The following is an 8,488-nucleotide window of genomic DNA, read 5'->3' on the forward strand; positions in this document are numbered from 1 at the left end:
CGAAGAACTCATTTTTTATTATGAATGATCTATTTATAATTTTTTTGTTTTTATTTTTTAAAGTTTAGGTTATTTACTTTTTTAAAAATTGAATAAACCTTACTGATTCTTTGTGGATTTCACATCATGCACCCCTGTCCCACTCATCTCCCCATGCCCTCATATCTGTGCTCTGCTCCTGCAACCTCCTCCTCCCAAAGAAAACAAAATCTCGGGCTCGAGAGATGGCTCAGCGGTTAAGAGCCCCAACTGCTCTTCCAGAGGTCCTGAGTTCAAATCCCAGCAACCACATGGTGGCTCACAACCATCTGAAATGAGATCTGATGCCCTCTTCTGGGGTGTCTGAAAACAGCTACAGTGTACTTATATAGAATCATTAAATCTTTAAAAAAGAAAGAAAGAAAGAAAGTAAGTAAGAAAGGAAGCAAAATCTCACTGTGGAAGCTGCAGTGTGTCACGGCCTGTCACACAGTAAACCCTTTTAGGTACAGCTTGATTTACAAATCCTCATTGCAATGAATCAATGGTCTGGTTTGAAGCCTGCAGTTTCTTTCACACTATCAGTACTAGATTTTCCCGGGCTTCCTCTCTGACATCCTGTTGCCCTGTGCCATGGAGATCTCACAGCTTTGGGTCTGCAGGACCGGCTTCTTCACAGGTGCCTGCAGTTCACAGATGGGGCAGATGTTGGGGTGGGTCAATTCAGAACCCCTGTGGAAGCTGAGTTGGTCAGCATGCCAGTTTTTCTGAGCCGGCACCACCAGGACCAACCCTCCTGCTTTTGCCCAGGTCAGGGGCCAGGCCAGCTCTACCACTCTGATGCCCTCCGTGCTGGCTCACCCTTGCTCCTGCCACCAGGGCCAGCCTGTACTGTGCTGTCCAGGTTCTGCTCTCAGGAGTACTGCAGCCAGCGAGGGGAGGAGCCAGTTCTTCTGAGTGTGGTGGCCTGGAGAGGGGCAGGACCAGCTAGCTCATCACAGTGCTTAGACATCAATGCGGCCTCAGGCAGAAGTCCAGACCATGATCTTGGGTGGTAACACAGACCTCAAACATCGACGCAGATCCTGGTTGTGACAGGATCAAAAACCCGGACACAGCCCTCAATTGTATCATAGGCAAGGATGTCACCATGGTCTCAGATGGCAGTCCAGGCCACTGACATCCATATGGCCTTTGGTGGTAACTTGGGCCACAGACATCATCACAGATCCTAGCTGCAGCAGGACCACGGACCCAGTCATGGTCCTCAGCAGTGGCAGACCAGGCTGGGACTTCACCATGGCCTCTAGCGGCAGGACAGTCCCCTGTAGCAGCATCCTGAGACATCCACAAGCTCTCGGGTGGCAGCTCAGAAGTCACTGTGGCCCCAGCTGGGCAGGTGGCTCATATCCTCACATCTCTGTTCCTCCTCTCTCCCCAGTGCACGCATCTCTTGGCTCCACATTCTCTTCCAGCTCTCCTTACTCCTCTCTCCCTCAAGCATTCCCCCGTCGTAGCAACGCTGGGCGCTTGAGTGTCTCTCCTCCTCCTGTACTTATCTTTTTTTTTTTTTTAAACAGATTTTATGTTTTAGTTGGAATGAACTTCCTGTTTGTGACTTAAATTTTTTTCCTTGCCTGTTGAGTTTACCAAGTGTACAAGATAAACCAGTTTTGAGGTAGTCAATGTTTCTACCCCTTGCAAGTTAGTGATTATCACACACGAAAAACACCAGATGGTGACTTATCTCCAAAATTTCCTTTTCAGAAACTTGTTCCTCATGTAAAAATATTTACATTTATATGTATATACACACAGAGAGACACAGACACAGAGACACACATACACACAGACACAGACACATACATACACAGACACACAGATACACACGCAGATAGACACACAGACATATACACAGACACACATACATACACAGAGACACACATACACACAGACACAGACACATACATACACAGACACACACAGATACACACGCAGAGAGACACATAGACATATACACAGACACACATACATACACAGACACACACAGACACACACGCAGAGAGACACACAGACATATACACATACACAGACACATACACACAGAAACACATACAAATACACACAGACACATACACACACAGACACATACACACATACAGACACATATACATACATACATACACACACACACACACACACACACAGAGTTCTCTTTTCTCCCGAAAGTTTGTCTGTCTATGCTAGCTGGGGAATGTGTGTTTTGGATTGGTTTTATGTGTTGCTTTGGGGACTGACTTGCTTTATCCCTGAGATAGTCTCCTCCCATTGGATCTTGGGAGTTATTCTTCATGTTTACACAAGGGTGATAGTGGCCAACACACTGGGTGACCAGTCCCTCAGACATGTCTTCTTGCATGAGCTCAGGAAGTTCCTTCTGATCCAGGGAGGAGTGTGCTTGTTGGGTGTCCCTATGAGGCCACTGTATGCCATGGGGTACTCCCCTGACACCTGCACATTTTTGGGTGGGAGGCAAGGAGTGCCTCTTGCCTTTGGGTCTTTCTCATTAGGTGCTCATTAAATTCCTAAGCTAGGGCTGGAGAGATGGCTCAGCGGTTAAGAGCACTGAATGCTCTTCCAGAGGTCCTGAGTTCAATTCCCAGAAACCACATGGTGGCTCACAACCATGTGTAATGGGATCCGATGCCCTCTTCTGGTGTGTCTGAAGACAGCGACAGTGTACTCATATATATGAAATAAATTATAAAATAAAAAAATTCCTAAGCTAAAGAAAAGCACAGGATTTTGCATTTGAGGGGGAATGTCAGGTGATAAAAGCCAAATCATTTCAAAACCAAAGAACCAAGGCAAACAAAACAGTGTCCCTTTCCAAACGCACACATATACATGCGTCTTAGTTTGGATTTTATCGATTAAAGAGACACTACGACCTCTTAAAGAGGAAAACATTTAATTGCATCTGGCTTATAATTTCAGAGGTTCAGTCCATTATCATCGTGGCAGGAAGCATGGCAGTGTGCAGGCAGCCATGGTGCTGGAGAAGCAGTGAGTTCTACATCTGGATCACATAGGTAGCAGAAGAAGGCTGTCTTCCATAGGCAGCCAGCCAGCAGGAGGAGTTTGGGTGGAACTCCCTGGGTGAAACTTGAGCAAAAGACCTCAAAGCCCACACCCACAGTGACACACTCCCTCCAACAAGGCCACACCTCCTGAGAGTGTCACTCTCCATGAGCAAAGCATTCAAACACACAAGTTTATGGAGGCCAAACCTATTCAAACTACCAGGACACACATACACACAAGCATACATACATATACACACAAACATGCATGTATACACACCTACATAAACATATAAGAGACCCAGTTGATCCTTTAAGGAGAGAAATCTACTCAGAATCTGTCAATTTACAAATTAGTTTCATCTAAAAACAATCTTAAAACATACCCACGACGTTTAACAAATGTTAGACCACCCAATCATCCAGGTTACAGAATTAACCACCTCAGGAGTTTTGTGGAAAACATGTTCAGCAGTGACTCTGGGACCCCTTTCCTCCCCGCTGAGAGCCCTGGCCTCGGGTCATAGCAGTGTGATAAACTTTCTTCTCTGCCTTTTGGGAGGCTCCAAGTCTGAAGGAAGGCAGGCCTGACACAGAGAGGAAGAGGAGACACACTTCAGTCAGTTGGCCAGGGGTCAGCCAAGTAGCCTTGAACAGTGAATGTGGCCTCATAGGACTCCCAGACAGGGACAAAACACATACAGAGCTCCCTAGCGATGGTGCATGGATCTTTGCTGTGGGCGAATCCGAAGCCACAATTAGCTTTTGCGAGAGGCACAAGCAGCGTGTGCTAAGTGTAAGCACCACAAATGGAAAGAAAATCCCTAAAAGAAGAGCCGGGAGAAAGCTGTTGGCACAGGCTCGCAATCCCAGCACTGTGGAGATTAAGGTAAGAGGACTGGAGTTTGAGGTCAGCCTGGTCTATAGGGAAAGACCCTGGTCTTAAACAAAAATGGTGATGGTATAGGTCAGTTGATGGAGTGCTTGCCTAGCATGCAAGATGCTCCGGGTCTGCTCCCCAGTACTTGATAAACCAGGCATAATGTGATCCTCTAACTCAGATACAAGAGGATCAGAAGTTGAAGTCTTTCTCTCAGCCCGGCCTAGTAAGAGTACAAATCCAATCCCATCTACGTCAGATCCTGGTTACAAACAAACAAACCCCGAACAAGTAGCCAGACTTGGAGGCTCACTCATAATGCCAGAATTTAGTAGGACAACAATTCGCCAGGCATTCGAAGCAATCCAGGGGAATGCAATGACTTTCCAGGCCAAGCTTCGCTTCGCTGTAAGACACTGTCTCAAGAGAGAACAGCCTCCTCCCGTGGTGGTTTGAATGAGAGTGGCCACCATAGTCTCATACATTCCAATGCTTAGTAAACAGTTGGTGGGCTGTTTGGGAAGGATTAGAGGGGCTAGCCTTGTTGGAGTAAGTGTGTCATGGGGAGTGGGTTTTGAGGTTTCAAAAGCCCACACCAGGCTCCATCTCCCCCCCTCTCCCCCCCTCTCTCCCTCTCCCTCTCCTTCTCTCTCTGCATGATGCCTATGGATCAGATAGGGCTCTCCATCCAGTGCCAGGCCTGTCTGCTTCCTACCATGATGATAACGGGATACTTCTCTGAACCGTGAGCAAGCCCTTAGTTAAATATTTCCTTTCGTAATCTTCTTTAAATTATTTCCATAACCAAGGGTTTACCTTGTTCATGGTGTCTCTTCAGAGCGATAGCACCGTAACTAATGCACCTCCCAAGAAAACAAATAAGAACACCGAACCAAACCAAATTCCAATCCAAACCAAACCAAAACTGTCAGTCACGTGATGCATGCTTCCCAGTCCTAGTCCTAGGGAGGTAGAGCGAGGGCGATCAGGACTTCGAGGTCATTCTCAGTTACACAGCAAGTTGAAGGCCATTCCAGGGCATAAGAGACTCTGTCTCAAAACAAACACCAGGAGGAATAAAGGAAAACAGAAACGGAAGTAATTCAGGCTTTTCAAATGACAAGAATAAAAAAAAACAAAAACAGGGCTGGAGAGATGGCTCAGTGGTTAAGAGCACTGACTGTATTTCCAGAGGTCCTGAGTTCAATTCCCAGCAACCCTTTGGTGGCTCACAACCATCTGATGCCCTCTTCTGGTGTGTCTGAAGACAGCTACAACGTACTTATAATAAATAAATAAATAAATCTTTAAAACCCATTCTTTTAAAAAAAAAGATTTATTATTAATTTATTTATTTATTTATTTATTTATTTATTTATTATCTATTAGTACACTGTAGCTGTCCTCAGACACACCAGAAGAGGGCGTCAGATTTACAGATGGTAGTGAGCCACCATGTGGTTGCTGGGAACTGAACTCAGGACCCTTGGAAGAGCAGTCAATGCTCTTAACCAGTGAGCCGTGTCTCCAGCCCCCTCATTCTTCACTCAGGGCGTTTCTTAATTAATAAGTGAGCACAAAGCTATTGGTGGTGAGTGTCTCTTTCAGCCCAGTGCTCTGCACCCACTGCCAGAGACATGAAAACACTACTTTAAATTCAAATGAAAGATTCCAAAATGTCTCGGAGGGCACACACAAGTGAAGAATATTTTGGAAAATCTTTTATTGGGCTGGTTTTAGGGGCGTGGTTAGAATGGGTTGGTTTTAGTGAGCTGGTTTTAGTGGGTTGGTTATAGTGGATTGCTGATATAACTCCTGCTTAGTGCTCATTAGGACCTGAGTTTACTCCCCGGCACACCAGAAAATAGACACGGAGGGAGGATGAACTTCACACTTCTGAACTGTGGAATCGAAACCTTTTATACTCCCCTCCCAAACCCCCCTCCCCCCTCCCCAGCTCCTGTGGCAGTGGTTAGTCCCGAACGCCTGTGTTGTAGAGTGTGAACCGGTCCTTCCTCGTCCTCTGCCTCCACTCTCACTGATCTTTTCTCAGCATGCCTCTCTCCACCTGTCCTGCTGCTACCGTGTGATACCAGAGGAAACCTTTACTTACTTGTTCACCAGATCTACCTACCGGGAACCTCGAACTCAAATCGACTTCCGTTCCCTATAAACGACCCTGCCGCATTTCCGGTGCTACAGTCACGTGGCAAGCTGGCAGTTGTTGATGTAGCTTAGGAGTTCTGAATGCACATTGATTTGAGTTCTGTTTTGGTTTTGCCCTAAGGAGGGGAATAAGAGGTGGTGAAGGGGAGGAAGTGGGAAGGAGCGGGGGAGGGGAGAGAAGGAGGGAGATGGGGGAGTTGGGGGGTCGATGAACAGAGTGTGTAGAGCTCACGATGAAGTTCTGGCCTTACTTGACCGGGTCAAACAGTAGGCGCTTTCACCCTGTGGGGCCCCATGGACGAACAGGGTGCATAGATAACCCTCAGCCACTGGAGTGCGCTGTTGATCGGCTCTTTCGCAGCCTCAGGCAGTGGGGGCTCGAACCTCAGTCATCACCTGACTTATTCTAACCCCAGCCACCTCTAGAGGGGTATATGGACCCTTTGTCACCAGGTAAAGTAAGGCATATTGTAGGAAAAGCAGCGAGATTCTGTGTGGACTATTAATTCACCTGGAGTTAATGAAATCAGGGAAAATGAAGGTCTGGCTGTATTAAAAATAGCTCAACCAGTGATATTGTTATGGGGTTTGTGTCCCCTGGGAAAAGTCCATAGACTCAATCCAATTATAATTAAAAGGTTTATTGATTAGCTGCTAACAGGACAGTCTCTGAGCCAAATTTGAGATTGCCACAACAGACGGGTATGAGGAAAGACTTTTAAAGGGGAAAGTCACACGAAGACCTTCAATATCTACCCAAGCAAGCTTTAACTGCTCTGTTCTGCCAAATTAAGTGGTTGAGACATTTCAAAACAATTTTTGGGCATCTGCGACTTGCAAGGCCAAAAAAAAAAAAAAAAGCAGTTAGTCATATGATAACTAGTCATGGCTGTATATTTTTGGGTGGGGGTCACTGAGTCGGGGTTACTGGGAACTTACCTTCCAGGGACTGGGGGTCGAGACAAACAGCTACTGAGAACCAAGATGGATGTCTAGCATCAAATGGAGTTTCTTTAGCCATCACGACACTCCCCGATGTTACGTGAAAACGTGGCCATGGCTTAGCTCCATGAAGACAGAGTTTTGGGGTCCTCAGTTCTCGCTTACCGGATACAAAGAATAATGGAGAATTACCCAGAAACGAAGCTGTACTTAAACGGTACAGTGTTTCTTGGATTTCTCTACCCCAGGGCTAATGTGTTGGTAATTGTGGAATGACATCCCCTCCTCGACACCCCCACCTTCTTCAGTCAGCTACTGCTGTACTGTATGTAGGAGAGGAGAGAACAGCCTCCCTGCCCTGGGCTTCCCAGGGTCCTCTGAGGGAAAGACGTCCTATTTGAGACTCAGTGGCAGGTCAGTAGGCTGTGAAGTGCAGGGCTCTAGGACAAACAGAAAATTCCTTTCTCTGCAGTCAACACGTCCGATTTTTGTGGACAGCTAAGAGCTGAAGGAGAATGGTTGCGTTGTTTTAGAGTCTGATACAGGAAAGCGCTTCAGTGACTCTCATTTAGCTGTGAGTATTGTGTGTGACTCACTCAGGGCAAAGAAGTGACTTAAAGGAGAACAATAAGACACCTTTCCCTCAGATTAGTCCTTATTCTATTTGTGTGTGTGTGTGTGTGTGTGTGTGTGTGTGCATCTGTGTGTCTATAGGTATTGCACATATGTATATAGGTACATCTGTGTATAGGAATGTGTGTATGTGTGTATGTGTGAATACATATATATATATATTTGTGTTGTTTCTATGTATGAGCAGGTGTGTGTATATGTACATGCATATGCATATATGTATGTATGTGTATGTATGCATGCCTATGTACATATGTACATATGTGTGTATGTATATGTGCATACAAGTATATGTGTGTGAGCTTGTGCACATGTGTGTGTATACGTGTATATATGTGCATGTTTGTGTGTCCACATGTATGTGTGTGTACATAAGTGTATATGTGTGTATGTTTATGTGTGTATATTTGTGTAAATGTGTGTGTACTTTGTGTGTGTTTGTGTGCATGTGTGCATGTGTACATGCATATGCATGTTTCTGTATATATGTGTATATTGTTTCTATGTAAGGACAAATGCATATATGTGTATATGTGTTTGTGTGTTTGTGTGTGTGTGTGTGTGTGTGTGTGTGTGTATTTGCTAGCCCTCAGACTCTGTTGACACTGGTTTTTGATAAGTGTTCAGATTAGACGAGGCTGGTAGGCCAGAGAGATGCTGTAGGTTGATGTCATTATGCAGGTGAGGGCAGACAAGATAAAACGAGGCCTGTCATTGGGCAAGAAGGAAGGGAGGCAGGAACAGAGGTTTTAGAAGGGAGGGAGAAGCAGGGAGAGGAAGCGAAGAAGAAAAGCGGGGAGAACAT

At 45.8% G+C, this 8,488-nt stretch overlaps 1 long non-coding RNA gene across 1 annotated transcript; it reads right to left on the reverse strand.

The window, feature by feature from the left end:
• Window positions 1–2,933: 2,933 nt before the first annotated feature.
• On the reverse strand, window positions 2,934–6,108 carry LOC148003677 (uncharacterized). The gene is made up of 2 exons (XR_015629461.1): window positions 6,077–6,108; window positions 2,934–4,992 (listed from the first exon to the last, which is right to left on the reverse strand). It is a non-coding gene; the product is annotated as an uncharacterized LOC148003677 (long non-coding RNA).
• Window positions 6,109–8,488: the final 2,380 nt, after the last annotated feature.

Source organism: Rattus norvegicus, chromosome 9 (assembly GCF_021556685.1).
Source record: "Rattus norvegicus strain SHRSP/BbbUtx chromosome 9, alternate assembly SHRSP_T2T, whole genome shotgun sequence".
In the NCBI taxonomy this organism is placed as follows: Eukaryota; Metazoa; Chordata; class Mammalia; order Rodentia; family Muridae; genus Rattus; species Rattus norvegicus.